This window comes from Procambarus clarkii, chromosome 69 (genome assembly GCF_040958095.1).
Source record: "Procambarus clarkii isolate CNS0578487 chromosome 69, FALCON_Pclarkii_2.0, whole genome shotgun sequence".
Lineage (NCBI taxonomy): Eukaryota > Metazoa > Arthropoda > Malacostraca > Decapoda > Cambaridae > Procambarus > Procambarus clarkii.
Window position 1 is genome coordinate 20,560,092 of NC_091218.1, and position 22,670 is coordinate 20,582,761.

Genomic DNA, 22,670 nt, shown 5'->3' on the forward strand with positions numbered 1-22,670 from the left:
AATATCACCAATGCCAGCTCCGGGATAGCAAACCCTTAACCTGTTCCCCCTATCTCTAGCACAAAACGTTCTATCCAAATACCTTATCTGGGAATCTCCCACAACTAATGTTTGCTTAGGTACTTCCTTTACTTTCTGAGGGGCCTGCGCTTCCTCTCTCTTCGTTGCTTTCCCTTTTGCGCGATCCACAGTCTCTCCACAGCACTCGTCCTCCAAAACGTCAAATGAATTTGAAGTTGCTATGGCGTTTGAAGGCGGCTTTATCAAAGTCTTCTTAAGGCCCCTGTCTTTCGCAACTCTCCAAGACGAGGTCCCTTTACTGCTGGTCTCCTCCTTCGTTACTTCTCGTTGTTTTTTAAGCTGACGCACCTCCTCCCGCAGAGAGTCCAACTCTGTCCTCAGGGCTCCCACTAGAGTCACCAGGTCCTTCACTACAACTTCCATATTGCAACTTCCATATATATCAGCATTAAACTGCATCTGCCAATCCTTTGACCATTTCAAAACCCTATCTAGATCAACTTGAAGTGATAGTGAGTCCTCCTCCGAATTAATTTCCCTACCGATTTTCGTATCATCGGCAAATTTGCAAATGTTGCTACTCAAACCTGAATCTAAATCATTTATATATATTATAAACAACAGAGGTCCCAGGACAGAGCCTTGAGGCACTCCACTTACAACATTTTCCCACTCTGACTTGATTCCATTTATACTAACTCTCTGTTTCCTTTGGTATAGCCATGCCCTAATCCAGCTTAATATAGCACCCCCAATACCATGAGACTCTATTTTTTTAATCAGTCTTTCATGTGGCACTGTATCAAAAGCTTTGCTAAAGTCAAGGTATACAACATCGCAATCCTTACCACTATCAACTGCCTCAACAATGCTAGAATAAAAAGATAACAAATTTGTTAAACATGAACGGCCATTTATAAAACCATGTTGCGACTCAATTATTAATTTATGTTTTTCAAGATGAAGACGAATTTTATTTGCTATTATAGATTCGAGTAACTTTCCCACAATAGACGTTAGGCTAATTGGTCGATAGTTAGACGCAAGTGATCTATCTCCTTTCTTAAAAACTGGTATCACATTAGCAACTTTCCAAAACTCTGGCACTCTGCCTGACTCTATTGATTTATTAAATATGGTTGACAGTGGGTCACAAAGCTCCTCTTTGCATTCTTTAAGCACCCTAGCAAACACTTCATCCGGCCCTGGGGATTTGTTTGGTTTGAGTTTTACTATTTGTTTAAGAACATCCTCCCTGGTAACTGCTAAACTCGTCAACCTGTCCTCGTCCCCACCCACATAGACTTGTTCGGCTGAAGGCATATTGTTAAGTTCCTCTTTAGTAAATACAGATACAAAATATTTATTAAAAATACTACTCATCTCTTCATCACTATCTGTTATTTGACCTGTCTCAGTTTTTAATGGACCTATCCTTTCCCTAGTCTTAGTACGATATAACTGAAAAAACCCTTTAGGATTTGTCTTTGCTTGCCCTGCTATGCGAACTTCATAGTTTCTTTTTGCTTTCCTTATCTCTTTTTTAACATTTCTAACCAGTTGTACGAATTCCTGTTCTAAAGTGACCTCCCCATTTTTAATCCTTTTGTACCAAGCTCTCTTTTTACCTATAAGGTTCTTCAAATTCTTTGTTATCCACTTTGGGTCATTAGTATACGATCTATTCAATTTGTATGGTATACTACGTTCCTGTGCTTTGTTTAGAATATTCTTAAATAAGTTATATATTGAATCCACATCGAAATCCCCATTTAAGTCACCTATCGCTGGGTTCATGTCTCGCTCCAAGACCGGCCCACACCCCATACCCAAGCCTTTCCAATCAATTTGACCCAAAAAATTTCTTAGGCTATTAAAATCAGCTTTTCGAAAATCTGGCACTTTAACAGAATTTTCTCCTACTGGTCTATTCCATTCTATGCTAAATCTGATTTCTTTGTGATCACTGCTCCCTAGCTCACTCCCTATTTCGATGTCATTAATTTGCGTTTCCCTGTTAGTTAACACTAAATCTAAAATATTATTTTCCCGTGTTGGTTCCTTAATGTGTTGCGTAAGAAAGCAATCGTCAATTAATTCTAGAAAATCTTCTGCTTCACTATTCCCTGTTTTGTTCAACCAGTTTATTCCGCTAAAATTAAAGTCACCCATGACATAAATACTGTTAGATCTAGATGCTCTAGATATTTCATCCCATAGATGCTTTGCTTCCATTCTGTCTAAATTTGGTGGCCTATATATTACTCCTATTATAATATTATTAGCTTTTTCGTTTAATTCAATCCAAATAGTTTCTGTGTGTGGCTCTGTTTTGATTCCCTCTTTGAGACTACATTTCAAATTGTCCCTAACATATATGGCTACTCCACCTCCTCGTCTAATATATCTATCTGTGTGAAATAGTTTAAATCCATATATTTGATATTCAGCTAATAGTTCTCTATTTTCTACATTCATCCACGTTTCGGTAAGTGCAATAATATCTATTTTTTCTGTGCAGACAAGAGCATTTAATTCGTTAATTTTATTTCTTAGACTTCTACTGTTAGTGTAATATACCCTAAGTGAATTGTTATTTTGCGGACCTTCTCTTTCCCTGATCGTTTTGCCAATTCCTTTCTCCCACAAACACATACTTTTATTACCTCCTTCCTCCAAATCAATTCCCATACCTCTATCTACTAACAGTTTAAACCCAAACAAACACCTCTAACCACTTCTTCTAGCGAGTTCGCAACAGCAACAACCCCAGCTCTCGATAGATGCACCCCATCACGAGCATACATTTCATTTCTTCCATAGAAGTGTTCCCAGTTGTCTATGAAAGATATTGCATTTGATTTGCAATATCTTTCCAGCCGGCAATTGACACCAAGTGCCCTCGATATCCATTCATTTCCCACTCCCTTTCTTGGAAGAATGCCACATATGATCGGGATTCCTCCCTTGCTCCTAACTAACTCTATGGCTGTTTTATACCTCTGAATCAGTTCCTCACTCCTGACTCGACCAACATCATTTCCTCCCACGCTAATGCAAATAATGGGATTGTTCCCATTACCAGCCATAATATCATTCATGTTGTTTATAATATCACCAATGCCAGCTCCGGGATAGCAAACCCTTAACCTGTTCCCCCTATCTCTAGCACAAAACGTTCTATCCAAATACCTTATCTGGGAATCTCCCACAACTAATGTTTGCTTAGGTACTTCCTTTACTTTCTGAGGGGCCTGCGCTTCCTTTCTCTTCGTTGCTTTCCCTTTTGCGCGATCCACAGTCTCTCCACAGCACTCGTCCTCCAAAACGTCAAATAAATTTGAAGTTGCTATGGCGTTTGAAGGCGGCTTTATCAAAGTCTTCTTAAGGCCCCTGTCTTTCGCAACTCTCCAAGACGAGGTCCCTTTACTGCTGGTCTCCTCCTTCGTTACTTCTCGTTGTTTTTTAAGCTGACGCACCTCCTCCCGCAGAGAGTCCAACTCTGTCCTCAGGGCTCCCACTAGAGTCACCAGGTCCTTCACTACAACTTCCATATTGCTATGATAATATAACAACACTCAGGAGCTCCGGTTAACACAACCTCTCACTGTGACTTCACCTGACCGACTGCTTCACCTGACCGACTGAATGTTTCCATGTCACTATAGGCTAAGGTCTCATAATTACTACGGGTTTTACTTTTTAGTTTAAATCTAGTCCTCGGACTTGGAATTGTTACTGTTAATTCTTACTTTATATATTTACATGTTCTGCAGAATTTAATCTTCAATAAACTTTAAAGCCCCATACTGCCAGTATCTTTCTCCCCCTGATCAGAAAACTCCTACTGTTTGCAATAATAATGTTGTTTATAATGGATGTTACAACTACAACCTTTTGAAGATCAATGCTAATTTTATCTAGATAATGTAATAAACGAAAGTTTTCTATGTCAACAGAAAGGCAGAAATATAAGCTACACTTTAAATACTTGTCATAAATATAACTGAAGTGAAAGCGAAGATATATGCATTTGATACTGTACAGTTTCTTGATGGCTTGCTCTAAGAGTGTGAAGCCCTTCACACCAGCCTATAAATTGTGTAATTTATTTCCATATATGCTAATTAACCTTAAAATCTATATGTCAGAAGGAAGGAAGATGTAGACGTTAATGTGACAACATTTCAAGAAATATCTCTTTAAAGTTAAATAATACAATCCTATCGCCGGTGTCCGGACACATGAAAGCTACTTAGGTATCAGTGGCCAGCCAGGTGGAGATCACAGGCTGTACAATACTGATAAATTATGTAATTCACAGAGATACGTTGATAAATATTAATGTTTTATATTTTATTAAAAATACAGATATATACTTTGTTTCATACGTTAAATGTAACAATATTTCAGTATATATTATATAAGCATAGTATATATAATTCAGTATATACAATATATAATAAGAGTGTCAGACCACGGAGGAAGAATTGAAACAGGAATTTCCTTTAGTACTTTCTTATATTAATACATCTTCAGAGCGAACCATTCCTTCTGAAGATGTATTAATATACGAAAGTACTTAGAGCATTCTATTGTGGTTTTAATATTGAACAATTATACATATACGAAACAGACAAATCTGGTGTCCGAAATAGTAAAAATATTAGTGTGCGATGTGATCAATGTAAGGGGGATATTGGGTGTGCCTCGTATCCCCTACAACAACAAGAAGTTCGAGAGCGATGAGGCCGCCACCTACTAGGATCGGATGCGGTGGGCGCATCCGATCCCACGATCGTCGTCGCCCCTAAATCAACACAACAACAACACCTACTAGCTTCAGGATGTCGTCGAATCTAAATCAACAATATACTACCGCCGCTACTTTCTCGGAAACGTAAGTACCTGCCGCTTTACTTCTCTCACCCTGCCTAGCCTGGCCTGGCCTGACCTGGCCTAGCCAGACCTGACCAGACCTGACCTGGCCTAGCCTTACCTAGCCTAGTCTGACCTGGCCTAGTCTGACCTGACCTGGCCTAGCCTTACCCAACACTAATCACCACACGTGACAGCCCAAACGAATCGCAAATAAGTACACGTAACAAGTCGTATGCCCGGACACTTTCACCTTGGGGACTGAGTGGTAACTATTGTATAGAAGAGCCGGCTCCCTGAGAGTGGTAAGAGGGCGTGATAAGAGGCTAACGTGTGGTCTTGAAGGAAGTCGATAAAGCAGACAATTTTCAAAAGGAAGGGCAGCATAATGTAGAGGGAATTCAAAGTGCCCGCCAAGGAGACATTTTACAGTATAGGCAGGGCTGTGCCCTGATTGGTGGACGACGACGGCGCACGGCCTACCCGCGCGGCAGCCCGCGCAGGCCGAGTGGGGCAGATTTGAACTGCATGTGACCCAACGCGGACGACGCCTGCCCGGCACCACTGGCACTTAGGATATGTGCCCATAGGACCCCTAAGAGGCATTGATTCCCTCTGTCCTACCCTTCCTGAGGAGCCTAGACTTGCTCCACCTACCCTACCAGCCCTTCCTCTCCCTACGACGACAGTTCCAGGTGAATTACTGTACTATTGTTGTAACACGTGGGTCACCTCTACAATAACGAGCAGACAGGAATGGACAGACAGTCGGTTATCCCATAATGTGTAATACGCCCCGCACAGCATGGGTGGAGTGGGGGGGGGGGGTTGTAGCAGGGCACAGTATGGTGATGGTGCGGGTGAAGTACACACCCACTGAATTCCTGCCATCAATAATTGTTTTCATAACCATTAGAACAATGGCATCCCTCCAGCCACCATCCTTCCACTGACCCCCTCCTCTGGTCCTCCACCTCAGACAATAACCCCCCACACCCCCTCTCCCTTCCAGACATCAGCATGTCAAAATCAGTACCATAATGTGTTTAAACTATTTAAACTAAGTCATTGTGTATCTCAAGGTATCTTAATTAATTTGAAAGTGTACATGTGCATTCGTTCATATACTCGCCTAATTATGCTTGCTGGGGTTGAGCTCTGGCTCTTTAGTTCCACCTCTCAACCGTCAATCAACAGGTGTACAGGTTTCTGAGCCTATTGGGCTCTATCATATCTACACTTGAACCTGTGTATGGAGTCAGCCTCCACCACATCACTTACTAATGCATTCCATTAGATATAATCATATATGATTACACATAATCATAATCATTCCATACACATAATCATATATGCGTACGTCAACATATACATACATGCGTATATATACCTCATATTAAAATACTGATAAACGAATGACCATGAACAAAATAATTTATAATTGTAGCATTATATATAATTTTAATAGACTAATTACGTGTTTATACATTTGAATGGTCCAGACAGGTGGCCAGCCTTGGACATATACACTTCTGGTAGGCACAATGACCTCATGTTAGACCCTTGATAGATTATGTGAGAGAGAGAGAGAGCTGGGGCAGGGAGGTGCGTGCCCCAGGGAGATAATCCATGCCCATGCCCCGCCTCGAGGTCAGTTCTCGAGTCACACCAAGAATAACAATCGAGCAAGTTGTCCTGACCAGGATGTGGCATATTAGGGAGGGTTGAGGAATAGGAAGCCTGTCTGATAGGGCTCTTGGCAAGCAGCTCTCCCTCAGTCTACCTATCTATATGGAAGAAATGTATCTAGGCCCTCCTCCCCCCTGCCTATTCTCTCTCCCCCACCTTTTCTTCCTTCATTTCCTCCCTCCTTCCCTCCCCCTCACTGGTGAGAGAGTAGGAGTGTGAGAGTGGTTAGAGAACTCGTAGTTCTCACGCTCGTGAAATTGTCTGCGACCCTGGAGGAGTAGAGCGGAGGGGGGGGGGGGGTGAAAGTAGGTGACGATGGAGGAGTAGAGGGGAGCATTATATGCAGTGAACGTAGGTGTCTATGGAAGAGTACATCATAGAGGAGGGTGAAAGGAAGGTGACGATGGAGGAGGAGAAGGGAGGGGGTGTGAAGGTAGGTGATGATGGAGGAGTAGAGGGGAGGAGGGGGGCAAAGGTAGGTGTCTATAGAAGAGTACATCATAGAGGGGGGTGAAGGTAGGTGGCGATGGAGTAGAGCAAAAGGGGTGGGGGTTGAAAGTAATCCTGAGTTTAATTTTTTAGTTATATATAGTGATACCTCGGCTTACGAATGAATATTTATGAACTTTTCGGGTTACGAGCCTAATTTCTTCGAAAAATTTGAATCGGGTTACAAACTTTGCCTCGGGAAATGAGTTTGTTGATATGCGTATGGGCTGACCTAGTGCGTGGTGGCATGGTGATCGCACCTCAGTTTACCAGTGTCTCCTGCCTAGTAACTATCGCGCCTGAATTCTTTATAAAGCATTACATTTGTTTTGGGATTTTTGGCTATTTGAACATAAAATTTGTTATTATATATCTTGCCATGAGTCCCAAGAAAGCCAGTGGTAAGGTTCAAGCCAAGAAAACACATGTGAGAATGACCATAGAGGAAAAACAAGAGAGCATTCATAAACGTCAAAACGGTGCGCAGGTTGTTGAACTAGCTAGGCAGTACAACAAATCAATGTCAACAATAAACACTATACTTGCTAAGAAAAAGCACATTATGAGCGTTAAAGTGGCAAAAGGCATATCAACAATCCCGAAACAAAGAACACAAACACTTGAGGATGTTGAAAAGTTTTTATTAATTTGGATACACAACAAGGAGTTAGTAGGTGATAGCATTTCAGAGGCCATCATTTGTGAGAAACCAAGGCATTTGCATGAAGACCTTTTAAAGAAAACCCCTGGAACGAGGGGGGGGGGGGAAAGATGAATCAAGTTTGAAAATGTGAAAAGTTTGTGTGACAATAGAGCCTCGTGGAAAACTTTTGCTGTGGTCATTACCTGGTGGAATGCACCCAGGATGGAGTATCAGGGCTATACATCTTTTAAATCATAAAAGTAATAAACATTTCCCATCAACCTTACAAACCATATTAACCTATTTTCATGTATTTCCCCCATGTGCATTTTAACAAAGTTACTAAATTGCCTTTATCATTCTGTAAAATTTCAATTACAGTATACTGTATATAATTTTGTTAGTATAAATGGACTGAATATTCTGAAATCACTATAAATTTTACAATTTCAGATTCAAAGGTGGTCTGGACACCCAATTTGGTCAGACAGGTGAAGAGAGCATTTAGGATAGTTCGAAGAGATGAAGATGGTCACAATTGTGTTTGAAGAGGCAAACACCCCCCTTTGCTCCTGACATTATGTTCAGCCTATTGACCCCTGCACACCTAACACAAGGTAGGTTGAAAACTCCTCCTTCATGTCATTGGTTCATTAGCCAGAAACTTAGGGCCCATGCAGGAATATCCCTAAAAAAAAAAAGTGGCCCCAACAATGCATCCTCCAAGTCTGGAGGATGAGCAGGAGCATTGTCGAGAAGCAGGCCCTTTAGTGTCAAACTTTTCTCTTGCAGATTTTTTTGATGGCAGGGCAAACCACTCTACATCACAGTTTTTCTGCACGTTATATATTTTTTAAAACTCTTGGATTTTCGGAATGATACACGAGCAAGGGTTTAATTTTCAAATCGCCACACAGCACAAGAGTTAGCCTATCCTGACACAAGTTAGCCCAAGTTAGCTTGTGTCCGGGCAGTGACTGTCTCCTCTTGGGTAATGTATGTCCTCTTCGGCAATTTTTTCCAGAATAGCCATGTCTCCTCACAATTAAACACTTGTTGTGGAATATATCCATCAATACAGTATCTACAAAATCTTTAAAATCACGAACAAATCTTTCAGCCCCTACTTCGTCTGAGCTGGCACCCTCACCATGCCTCACAACACTATGAATACCACGTCTTTTTTCAAAATTTCTCAAACCATCCCCTACTCACCTTAAACTCTTTCAGTATCTGCAAAACTCGTTCTAGGGGTTTTCTTTATAAGATCTTGCATGAAGATTTCATTGTTGACCAAACCACACACTGGAAATTGAATAGACGACGACATTTCGATCCGTCCTGGACCATTATAAAGTCGATTGTGATGAGATGAGGGAAGCAAGAGCATTAAGTAGGCAAGAGAGAGAGGTGAGGAGATGGCAAGTATGTACGTATGTACATGAATAAAACATGTACATACTTATACATAACGTGTGTAAATAGTGTAATAAACACAATAACAGTATTTTGGGAGGAGGAATGTTGGCGAGTAATGTGTTGGAGGAGGGAGGGAGGACTGGCAGGGTGTGGCAGCTCACTCATGTTTTTTGGGCTCACCATACCAACATAGTGGATCGTTATGGTGAATACATACGTAGATGGGTATATACAATGTGTGTATATAGTGTAATAACAGCAAAAACACTGTTTGATTGTAGAATATGTCGCATATATGAGGCCCATAATTTTGAGCATAGCAATGTTCTATACTTTGAATTATATAAATTCCACAAATTGCACACTTTTAAATAATATTACAGCAAAAAAAAAGAAGAAATGAATGAGAAACTAAAAAATAATTGCGCAACATTTTATTCGCAGCAACTGCCGTCGCACGGGGTGGCGGGGCCGAGAGACCCCCATCGCTCCAACGCTCAGCGCCCATAATTTGCTCAACTTCCCAGCTCCATCGCAGCTAAAGTCACATACAATATTTTTTGTTTAGTTTCCCCGTGATCAGACTCTGCATTTTAACAATATATGAAGAGAAAAAAAATTTTTGGAAAGAATTTATTTCTTGTGCACCAGGGTGTTATTTGGAGACAGAGCAGTTCAGTGGTTAACTACTAAAAATTTTTTTCTCCCACACACACACCCCCCTAGGAAGCAGCCTGTAACAGCTAACTCCCAGATACCTATTTACTGTTAGGTAACAGGGGTCATCCCCTTTTGTACAAAGAATCTGCTAAGGCTTTTAGGGCTAATCTTTGACACTCTTTTGTCTTTGTCGCCCCATATTTTTTACGTCCAAGTTGAATGCTCTAAGGCCCTTAACTAACTTTAGGTCATGTCCCATACTTCTTGGGGAGCTAATCGACACTGCTCCTCTCTTTACATTCCTCTCTCATTCTGTCTAAACTCGATTATGGCCCTGTTTACTCGTCTGCTTCTCCTTCTACCCTTCACCATCTGGACACACTGCATCATACTGGGTTACGGCTCAGCTCTGGTACCTTTCCTTCGACACCTACCCTAAGCCTGTATGTTGAAACTGGCGTCCTGTTTCTACAGGATCGCCATGATCGCTACTGTCTTCTCCACCTTGCACGGTCCTTACAGCACCCTCACTCTTGCTTATGTCATGCCTTGAACTTTACCCATCCTGTGGTTCCTGTTCCCCTTCACCACCTATCTCTTTCTGTATGGTTGTCTCTCTTACAAAATGCTCTTTCAGTTTGTGTTACCAATATTTCCCCTTGTGTCATTCCGTCTTTGCCCCTATGGAGGGGTCCCCGTTCCTAAATTCTGTAAGCCTTGACCCACATGACTAAAACTTTTACCCCTCCTACAGTTCTAAATCACCTTTTCCTTGAACTACTTTTCTTCACACTTCCACTCTATTTCCGTCTTCACCAATGGGTCTTAAGTCTGCAGACGGTGTAGGCTACTCTGTTGTTTTTCCTGACTGCACCTTTGTGTCTCCTGCCTCCGGAGACTAGCATCTTCATGGCAGAACTTTATGCTATTCTCTATGCTCTTCATCAACTCTTTTCTCGCTGTCAATCCTCCTCTGTGTTTGTAGTTGACACTTGCAGTGCCCTCATGGCTCTAGAATCCTTTAATCCAGTCCATCCTTTGGTAGTTGAAATTCAACATTGGCTGTTTCTTATCTCCAGTAGATTTAAGACAGTGGAATTTCGCTGGATTCCCACCCATATTGGTGTGTTCTTAAATGAGCGTGCGGACACTGCCGCTAAGGAAGCTATCCGCACCTGTCCCATCTCCCGTAAAGGTATTCCTTATTATGACTTTTACCCAGTTATTCATTTCCCCATTCTTGCCCGTTGTCAGGGTTGTTGGTCTTCTGTTACTGGTAACAAATTGCGTGCTCTTAAGAGTAGTGTGTTCCCGTGGCCTTCCTCCTACCACCGTAACCGGTGGTGGGAAACGGCTCTGGCGAGGTTGTATATTGGTCATACACGTTTAACTCACGGGCACTTAATGGAGCGCTGCCCTGCTTCTTATTGTCCAAACCGTTGTCTCTACATGTCCTGACTTCCAGGACTTACGTGTCTTGCTTCCCGACCATCCCTCACTGTCAATTGTCCCTCGATAAAATTCTTGGTAAATTCAATACCTTTGATATTGTTCGCCGTATGCGTTTTTGTTCTTGTATTGGCGACGTTAGTGATATTTAGCGCACTATGATTATCCCACACATTTGATGGTTTGATAATTACTGTACTGTACAGTACTTTGGTTTGGAATGTATCAAATAAAGTTGTTTCATGTATTCAAATGTGTGAGAAAATCCACTGGGGCTGTGAGATGAAGCGAACCTGTAACAAAGGTATGCCAGTTGCATACTCTACCACCACTGATGGCAAAAGTCTTACAACTGGATATCTTGTGTGACGGGTTATGGTATCACAGCTATACTGATCCAAGATGATATGGCTCTCCCTCACATAAATGAAAGAAATGCTGCAATTGGCCTTGCAGTGTGTAAGTTGCAGGTGGAAACAAATGAAAATTATCAAATAAATAATTAAACAATTTACTGAAATAGTAATGAACAAAAATAACACATGACAATACTTGACTATCATGTAATGCAAAGGTGAACAAGTTAGTATGACCTTAAATGCAAAAAATAAACTATAAGCAATGAATAAAAGTATGAAGATATACTGGTGTTCTGAAGACAGCTACCATACCACCATGGCATCAGTCACATGATGTTGGCTGGAAGTGGACGACGGGTTAGAGACACCAAGGTGATCCTAGAGCACTAAGGGAGAGATTGCCTCTCCAGGGAGGCAGCGCTCTTTATATAGTCCGGCGGTGATGACTCATCCAGTGTCAACACGAGGTGGACATCTGGTCAACTAGCAAATTGCTCGTTGTGGCTGGCGGTGCCTTTGTGTTGAGCTGTACCACTGTCAGTTGAAGGCGGCTAACTGCTTGTTTGTGGGGACAAACTGCCAGTTAGCAGTGGCGCCCGGCTTGCCTCTGAGTCGTACCAGGCCGTGCCAGGCCCTGGGGGGTATGGAGAGGTGGCAGGACTGATGACTCTTCTGGGCTGGTGTAGATGTATACTTCCAGTGCAGAGGCATTGAAGGTGAAGGGAAAAGGCAGTTCCACTGCTATGCAGGGGATTCACGTGACACTTGTGAAGCCACAGAAAGTCTGGAGGCCCTACTGAAGCCAGTCCAAGTATTAAATAAAACCCCTGAAGTACGCCGGTGAAGGGTAAAGTGAAGAGTGAAGCAAGACCGTATGCCCCAACTTCAGGCACACACAGAAAATCACGTTTTGGTCCCGCCTCTCAACTGTGTATTTGAAGTTGGGGCGTATGGTGTTGAACTGCTTCAGCCTTCACCTGAGTGCTTGTAGGTCTTACGTAAGTCGTTGACTCAAGGAGGGGCCTCAAAACTTGCTGTGATTTATGGGGAAATCCGGTTGTAAGACTTTTACAAAGTCAGTAATATACTGTGGTAGAGTATGCAGCTGCCAGTGCCTTGGGCAAGGGTTTACGTCGCCTCACAGCTCCAGTGGATTTTCTGCTTGGTGTATATCAGGTTGTAATTTTGTGTGTGTACCGTATTGTTATGATCGCCGTCTGATAAGTCCTTTCTGGCCTCAAGAGTCATTTTTACCCACCTAGAAAGATTGCAGATGACCAAAGCAGTTATTTAAGTTAAGAAGGGACAAGTCTTAAACAGAATTTTGCATAATATTTGACTGTAAAGGGGTAAATTGAGGTAGATTGAAAAACAAAAGGGTGAACCGGGCAGGCGGTACTCACAATTAGGCGAGTACACTCGGGAACTTTTAAAGTGCAACCAAACATGCTTTAGGCTCTCACAACAAGAGGTGAGTGGTGGTGGCTCAGGTGCTCAGCCAATCAGAGCACCTAAGGAGGGAGGGCAGGAGTGAGAGGGGGGTGGTATGTGGAAGTTTGGTGACAGTTGTGTGTAGTTTGTTCATCTTCATTGTAAGTTTCATGGCTTGGTGTGCATTTCCCTAGTAAATTTAATTAGGGAAAAATTCAGGTGTTTGATTTTTTAAATCAACTTTTTAAATGTTGAGTTGTTAAAGCCTCAAAGTGCATGGAGTTGGTTTGGGAGTATGGCATCCTCATGCTGTTGCGTGCTCGCGTGAGGTAGCAAAGGTGATGTAAAGTTGTGGGGTGTACATGCTTGGGACGTCCTCTCTCGGGATGGCTGGTGTTAGACCTGTGTGTTTGTCGGTTGTTGAAAAGCCGTCATCCTTTGCTGTTGTGGTATTGATTTTACATTGTTCATCTTGTAATTAATACTGTAGTGCGATATCTAGGGCTACCATTTGTAGGTTTAAAATGTCTAATACAAACAGTTGTCCAATGAGTTTTAATAGGAAATATTATCCACCAAGCACCATTGTACAATTATATTAATTGATAGTATATGGATTGTGCAGAACTGCTTAGAATGATCTTTAACACTTGGCTATATTGGTCATGTCAAATACCTGCACGGTGAATGCTCAAAGACCCTTTCTTTATTCAGTGTTGTCACATACCTCATGGGGGTATAGATAGGCAAACACTCATTCGGTTAAACTTGCCTCGTAGTACTTTCAGAGCTCAGTAATTTGGAATCTGGTTAGCACTTTCCAAATAAATTGACCTTTAAAGTGAATTCCTATTTATCTTGAGAAAAAAATGGTTATCTTGAGATGATTTCGGGGCTTTAGTGTCCCCGCGGCCCGGTCCTCGACCAGGCCTCCACCCCCAGGAAGCAGCCCGTGACAGCTGACTAACTCCCAGGTACCTATTTACTGCTAGGTAACTGGGGCATTCAGGGTGAAAGAAACTTTGCCCATTTGTTTCTGCCTCGTGCGGGAATTGAACCCGCGCCACAGAATTACGAGTCCTGCGCGCTATCCACCAGGCTACGAGGCCCCCTATTTTAGGTTTAAAACATTATACCGAATGAGAAACTCGGATTATATAGCCGAACACCAGAAATGTTGTTATTCAATTTGGTTGCCTAAAGCACATTCAAGGACTACACATTACATGGCATTCCAGGATTCCTCTATACCTTGCCTTATGCTGTAAACATTGCCACAACCCTGTGTTTTATTGATTTAAATGGCCACAGGGAGGCATACAACACTGCAGATTATGATGTCATTAGTTATCCACTGTGCTGACAAGTGGGCTGACTAATGTTCGTTGACACCTGTATCGGGCTTCAATTTAATCGCCAGGAAATCACCCTCTCACTAGACTTGTCTGTAGGAAGTACAGTATAGTATCTCAAATTACCTTGGATCATAAATAGCATAAGACTTGGGGGTAGGAGAGGGTTGCAGTGTTTGTCATGGCTCTCGGTTGTTCCTGGTATTAGGCAATTTAGTTCTGGAATCATTTTTGTTGGCCAATGTTAAACTTTTTCGAAAGTAGATGTTTTTCTGAAAGGGAAGGGGGGGGGGGAACCTCTATGCTTGGATACAGTTATCTAAGTGAATACTTAGATTTATACAGTAGAATAACTACCTTCTTTTCCTTAGTCAAAAAGGTTGCTTGTTTATTTCTAGGGACTTGTATTTTCTTTTATTTTTAACTGCAGCAACTTTCAGTGAATGATAGATTCTTACTGAAAGGACCTTTACTTCATTGTTGTTGCTTTATGGTCATCTCATTGTGTACAGGGATTCTGCGAAGCTTTTGGGGTTAGTCTTTGACACTCGTTTGTCTTGGTCAGCCCATATCTCTTGCCTCCGAGTTGAATGCTCTAAGGCCCTTAACCTCCTTAAGGTTTTGTCCCATACTTCTTGGGGAGCGGATAGGCGCACGCTCCTCTATTTGCACTCCTCTCTCGTCCTGTCTAAACTCAATTATGGTTGCCCTGCATACTCTTCTGCTTCTCCTTCTACTCTTCGCCATCTTGATGCTTTGCACCATACTGGGTTCCATCTCGGCTCTGGTGGCTTTCGTTCGACTCCCGCCCTTAGTTTGTATGTTGACACTGGCTTTCTCTCTCTTCAGGACTGCCGTGATCGCTACTGTCTTCGCTATCTTGCACGGTCCTTCCAACATCCTTCCTCTCGCCTCTGTCGTGCATTGACTTTTCCTCCTCCTGTGGTTCCTGTTCCTCTTCATTGTCTCCCACTTTCTGTCCAGTTATCTCGCTTACAGGATTCTCTTTCTGTTCATATTTCTAATGTTTCTCCTCGTATTGTTCCTTCATTACCTCCGTGAAGAGTCCCCCTTCCCAAGTTTTCTACGTCCTTGACTTGTATTACTAAAGCCTTTACCCCTCCTACAATTCTGAAAAGCCTCTTCCTTGAGCACTTTTCTTCGCACTCCCACTCTATTTCCATCTTCCCTGATGGGTCTAAGTCTGCGGATGGTGTGGGCTACTGTTGTTTTTCCTGACTGTACTTACATGTGTAGCCTCCCTTCGGAGGCTAGCGTCTTTACGGCAGAACTTTATGCTATTCTCTATGCTCTTCGTCTCTTGCTTTCTCATTCCTCCTTTGTGGTTGTAGTTGATTCTCGTAGTGCCCTCATGGCTCTAGGGTCCTTTAATCCTGTCCATCCGGTGGTCATTGAGATTCAACATTGGCTGTTTCTTATTTCTAGTAAATTTAAATCAGTAGAGTTTTGCTGGGTTCCCAGCCATATTGGTGTTTCAATGAGCGTGCGGCTGCTGCCGCTAAGGAAGCTATCCGTTCTTGTCCCATCTCCCGTAAAGGTATTCCTTATTCCGACTATTATCCTGTTATTCATTCTTCCCCGTTGGCAGGGTTGTTGGTAACAAGCTGCGTACTCTCAAACTTAGTGTGTCCCCGTGGCCTTCCTCCTACCACCGTAGGGACACTGCTTTGGCACGGCTGTGGGTTGGTCATACCCGCTTAACCCACGGTCACTTTAAGGAGCAGGGCGGCGCTCCATTTTGTCCGAATTGCGTTGTCCCTCTTACAGTTGTGCATATCCTTGTTGAATGTCTTGCTTTCCGACAGTCCCTCGATAGAATTCTAGGTGAATCGGATACTTTTGATATCGTTCGCCTTATGCGTTTTTGTTCTCGTATTGGCATTCTTGGTAATATTTAGCGCCCTCTGATTATTTCGCACTTTGATAGTGCTACATGGCCTTCCCGGTTTGGTGCCTTCTTTTGGTAATTACCTTACCTTCATTGTTTCATTTTAATGTGGTAGTTGCGATATGGATTGTTCTGGCTCACGTGCAAGGTCTTGGATGTTTTGCGTTTTATATTAAGAAATTGCCAGTCTTGTTACTATTTGTAGAGTTAGAGATCTGCATTTAGGCCTCGATATTATATTCTTTATTTTAATTTTTTTTTTATAAACATGTTATCAGCAATTTTTGTGGTTGGTAATATTTAGATTAATGTCAGTGATGTATATGACAAGGGTTAAGACCCCTTGTGGTATGACAGCATTTTTCCCCAGTCATTTCTTTAACAAATGAAAGGGTCCTCGTAACCATTCTTTTGTCCTTTCTACCATGCACCCGTTTGTTGCTTCTTGGTCTTTCATTTGGTACTTTGGCTATTAAAACAATGGCCTTTGGTAATGTTGCAATTACCATTTCTAAAAAAAATGAGCAGGTTCATTAGGCAGGGTTTGTTTTTAGCAAAAAGTTTTACAAAAAAATTCCATTCCTTCAAGACCTTGCAGATGTTAGGTCAAACTAATTGACAGTAATCTGTTTTGCCCTTTCAAACAATGATGGTTTTAATCTAGGTAAACTATTTCAGAATATCTGAAGTTTGGCAGACAAATTATTTAAGAGCTTCGATTAAATTTAAGTTACCAAAGACACTGAAAACCATGTTGTATAGATGCTTCAGTGTCATTGTTAAATTTACAAAACATTAGAAAAATGATCTTTAGTTAATTTAATCATAATTTGTACAAAGCTTAGGTGTTTCATAGCTTTAAATTTAGTTTCAAATATGAAAACTAAAATATTGACCAAAGTTTCTTCCACTTTGAAATATTAAAGACTAATTTGCAAACTAACAAATATTATGTAAATTGAATAGGTAGTCCACTTTTACATCTTTTCAATGCATTTTGCATGCACCTATGTAACAAGTTACAAATAAATGTAAATTTTACCAAGTATTTATTTTCAAAGTAAAAAAAATTTCAGATGTTTAAACATTGCATCAATAGTAGTAAACAATAATTTCCAGCATAATTTCAGGATAAGGTATATAAAGTAGTTTCATTAAAATTGTTTTATTTAATAAGTTTTACATACAGTATTTATAATACATCTAATATTTATTACCGTTTCAGGTTGTGAGAGATGCTCCTAGATGAACAGAAGATCCAAAAGGCCAAGACAACTCCAGAGCCAATCACCTGTAAAAGAAAAAAACATTAAACAGGGACTACTTTTATTATCACCAATGCCTAATAATAAGCCCAAAAAATCCTAACAGCCAATCTTTTAAGATTTGGCTCAGCAAGGCCTATCCCTTCCTCTGATTTTAGTGCAGAGCTTGTTCCCTGAATGGGTGCATTACATCCACCACTTTAGTGCCATCAACACATTGTACATATGCTTTACTGAAAGCACTGTACAATGCATGCCAGGCACTAAAGTTTTAGATGCATCCACCCATTCAGCAAACTAGCCCTGTGAGAATTAACAATGTAACCATTGTTAAGGGTCCCTAAACCTATGCAAATCTAGTCCATCTATTAGATGGGTAGTAGAGCAAAGCTCTGAAAAAGCCAAGCCAGGGAAATCTGCAGGACTGCCTGGTCCCCTTTTATGATATGGGGTAGGATCAGTACAAACTGCATCATCCCCTGTGGGTTGTAACAGTAGGACATGGTTACACACCTATAAATGGACTAGATAATAGAATTAAGATTAGGTCATTGATATAGCTAAAACATCAAATTCAAACTCACCCACTTCTGTAGATTTCCTTTTGCAGAGTAAAGGAGCCTCACTCCAAGCCAGTCCATGCATCATAATCACTTTCACCTGAAAAATATTTCAACAAATTAATTTCAGATTTAAACCCAATCTGGCTTTACTTTTCAAATTAGCATTCAGTACTTTACAAATTCAGATGTAAAATATTTCTTTAAGGAATTTACCTTTCCTACATATTCTAGTAGCAGTAGTAAAGATCTAATTTAGCAATATAAATATATGGCATCAATTTGCCAAGTTTCAGTAAATGTCATTTGAGAAACTATCCACAACTGCACTTAAATGGCAATTTACATTTATCCTTAGCCAATGCTATATTGTTTAAGTTATTACCATTTTTTTAATTTTATGCAAATCTATTCAGATTAACCTTTACTACAACTCGCCTGATTCTGTTTAAGCAATTAACTCTTCCAACTGACAGAGGGACTTCTGGACTTTCCAAACCACATTCTGGAAAACTATATGAATTTAAAACCAAGCTAAAGTAAACATTGAATAATTTTTTTTACTTTCAAGGGAAAAATACCATCACTTAGAACAAAACTTTTCCTGCCATTAACTTTATTTGACTCATGATTACCCTTAACAGTGTTTTACATTTATAGATTAAAGCTTATTTAACAAACATTTAATGTTAACTAAACAAGATTTATATTTCATTAAAATTATTAATAAAACACCCTCAACTATGCTGTTTAAGATCTAATGCCCCACATTTCAATTTTCACAATTTCAACATACCATTCTATTCAATACATTCCTGAAAGGACAACTTGCAGATATGGTACCCACTAGCCTAAGCCTAGACTTCCATAACCTAATATTTAATAGGTTTTTAGCAATTAACTTCTACCCTCTAATTCCAATGTACACAACACTACTTACTGTAGATCTGCAAGTATTTTCCTGCAGCTCTTTGTTGCCAGGACCTTCCACAACCTGTCATGTGAACAGTAAATATTACTAAAAAGTTATGTGCATAGCGATGTTATTTTGTTCATACCTGTACCACCAGTTTAACAGTTGCCGTTTTAAATGGCACACCAAGTATCTTGTTGTCCCATCTTTATTAATTACAAACAAAGCTATAGTCATTTCAAGTCAACATCCTATACAAATTTTATTTTCCAACAACTTTAGTCATGAACATTTTTCTGGAACACTGCAAACAAATTTTAATTTAACAACCATGTATAACATTTGAATACAAGCAATACAAAATTTATATACAAATTATTATTCTTTTGCAACCACTGCTTACTACTAGGGGGACAAATTTATTCTGTTGAATTATGTACCAAGCTTTTTAGTCTGAAAATTCATAATTAACCCAACTATACTACCAAGACAATGTGATTTTACTAAATTTAGTAATATTTTTACACTAGCAACTATACAAGGCCATATTCTCTGCAGGTGTAAGGTTTCATCTCCCCCATCTGCAGCACTTATGACCACACTTGGTCTATTATAAATTTCTTTATGAACCTGATACAGTACTGTTAATGGATTAAATGTTTTGTGGGAACAATTTAGCTACAGTTCTGCCAAAGGAATGATTAACACCATGCAAGCCAACTAATATTAAAGTTAGAAATATTTATTAAAAGCAGAAGTTTTTATCATATGGGATGTTATTTTAGAAGAATGGGTTCTGCAACTATTGCAGTCTAAACCATAATCTTGCGAATAACCGAGGTCCAAGGAGAGCTTTTAGGCACTACTTACAACACTTCTCCCAACTTAACCCCATTTATACTAATTTTCTTTGGTATAGCCATGACCTAATCAACTTCAGTCAGCATTCCCAATGATCCGAGCCCCTATCAAAATCTCTGCTGAAGTCAAGGTACACAAAATCAAACCTTATCACCATTTCCTCAACTATGCAACCTAATCCATGAACATTTAGTAATAAAACTATGCGATTCATGTATCTAGTCATTTCTCAAAAAAAGAGTAGAGAAATGGCACTTGCAATGTTAGATTCTAGTAACTTTCCTCACAATAGACCAAGCTAATTGGTCACTAACTTAAGCGTTAAAGTTAACTCAAACTTTTCCTTTAAAACTTGCTATATTAGGAACTTTCCACGACCGGCCTTTACCCGACATAATTAAATAGGGTAAAAACGGTATATTAAATGCAGTAAAACTACGGTAAATTCAATATGATAAACTTGCATTCTTTAAGCATGGGCTGCATAGTAAGTGAACTAAACTAAATGTTAAGCACCCTGGCAAACCACTAAGTTCTATTCAATTTCTATATTTAATCACTTTGTCCGGCTAGAATTTTTAGATTAGATTAAAGGAACACCCTCCCTGGTAACGGGTGAACTAGTTAACCAAATACAAATATTTAGGCAAAATACTTTCATAAAACCCGTCTACTTCCCCCACCAGTAGACTTGTTCAGCTAAAGGCATAATGTAATGCTCCACTTTAGTAAATAATGACTTAAGAAAACACTACCCCATCTGTGTAGTTACCGGTTACCTGACATTCTACGATTAAAATAACCCATCTATTCCCCATAATTGTTCGATATAACTTACCTCTCACCCGCTGGTCGAGTACACAGCATCACTCACCGCGTGGATACTATTTTACTCTGGCCGCAAATTGCCTCAAATCACCGTACGTTGTCCATAAACATATATAGAAGAGCAACTGACCGTAACACCCGTATAGCGATCATCACATAACGTGGGAACATTAGTAATACTGCTGTCAAAACATAGATGGCGCCAGGACAAACGGTAATTCCTATGGACTCGCCTAGTTATGCGTAGGGAATTGAGCTTCAGCTGTTTGGTCCCGCCCCTCAGCTGTATTCACCTAGTTGTACTCACCTAATTTGTGCTTGCAGGGGTTGAGCTTTGGTTCTTTGGTCCCGACTCTCAACCGTCAATCAACAGGTGTACAGGTTCCTGAGCCTATTGGGCTCTATCACATCTACATTTGAAATTGTGTATGGAGTCAGCCTCCACCACATCACTACTTAATACATTCCATTTTTTAACTACTCTGACACTGAAAAAATTCTTTCTAATATCTCTGTGGCTCATTTGGGTACTAAGTTCCCCTTGTTCGTGTTCCACCCGTGTTAAAGAGCTGTCTTTGTAACTATCAAAATGCATATATCTTTGCTTTCACTTCAGTTATATTTATGACAAGGGATTTAAAATTTGCCTATATTTCTGCTTCTCTGATGACATTAAAAACTTTCGTTTATTACAGTATCTACATAAAATTAACATTTATCTTCATTAGGTTGTAGTTCTCATCAATAGGGTAAAAAAAAAAAAATATATGTCTATGTTAAAGTATTTAAAATGAAGCTTATATTTCTTTCTTTCTTGAGACATATAAAACATATGTGTTTATTAATGAATTTACGTGAAATAAGCATTGTTCTGAGAGAGAGTTGCTCTGTCGATCAGTCTGTGCGGGGTCGGAGCTCGGCGATTATTAAAACACATGTATCTTCATTAGAACTTTATATATATCTATGGTAAAGTATTTAAAATGAAGCTTATATTTCTATCTTCCTCAACACATATAAAAACATTTGCGTTTATTAACGAATTTACGTGAAATAAGCATTGTTCTGAGAGAGAGTTACTCCGTTGCTCGATCTGTGCGGGATCGGAGCTCGCCGATTAGAAAAATACATGTATCTTCGCTTTAAATACAAATATGCCCATGGTAAGGCATTTAAAATGAAGATTATGTTTCTATCTTTCTTGAGACGTATAAAAATCTTACGTTTATTAACGATTCTGCGTGAAATAAGCATTGTTCTGAGATGAATATTGCGGATTTCCGGCTCTACGACCGATGAAAAATGCACCTTTTTTACAACTACAAATATCTTTAGTTTTACTTTAAATTTTGTCCTGAAAGAGTTTTCATATATAGATCCAGTTTCTGCCGTTCTTCTGACATAAAAAGACCTTTGGTTTAATAAGTTATTAAGATGTTTTCAACAATATTACTAGGGCGTTCACCGATTCTAACATGGGCGACCATTGGAAACGCAACACATGGGTTGACCTGATTGATATATGGGTCAGATTCCATTAAGGTTCGGAACAATTATAAGGGCGCGGAAGTTCAGCCTGGCCAGGGCCGCCAGCAGCCCTTGGGCCCGCCCCGGCAGCTCCCAGTCTTTAATTTGGCACCTTTGTGGCACCTTTGTGGCACCTTGGTATAAGCCTAGCATGTATATACACACTGGCTGCCTGTCCCCTACACAATGATTTATTATTACCTATTATTTTATCATTTAATTTAAATATTAAATAAAATAATTTATTTAATAATTATAGTAAGTACTTAATAATTTAATAATAAGTCGTAAGTACATAAAAATGATTAAAAAGTACAGTTTAGTCACAGGAGATTCCTAGATTGGAATTCACTACCAAATTTCGATATATCCAAGTATTTTTAGTGTGAAATTCTGTTATTAAATGCGTAAATTGTT

General features: G+C 40.1%; 2 long non-coding RNA genes across 2 annotated transcripts; one reads left to right on the forward strand and one right to left on the reverse strand.

Moving 5' to 3' along the window:
• Window positions 1–4,726: 4,726 nt before the first annotated feature.
• Window positions 4,727–18,866, forward strand: LOC138355756 (uncharacterized). The gene is made up of 4 exons (XR_011224028.1): window positions 4,727–4,921; window positions 8,174–8,337; window positions 9,584–9,682; window positions 17,525–18,866. It is a non-coding gene; the product is annotated as an uncharacterized lncRNA (long non-coding RNA).
• On the reverse strand, window positions 17,449–20,770 carry LOC138355757 (uncharacterized). Its single transcript, XR_011224029.1, has 4 exons — window positions 20,737–20,770; window positions 19,065–19,118; window positions 18,149–18,224; window positions 17,449–17,590 (listed from the first exon to the last, which is right to left on the reverse strand). It is a non-coding gene; the product is annotated as an uncharacterized lncRNA (long non-coding RNA).
• Window positions 20,771–22,670: the final 1,900 nt, after the last annotated feature.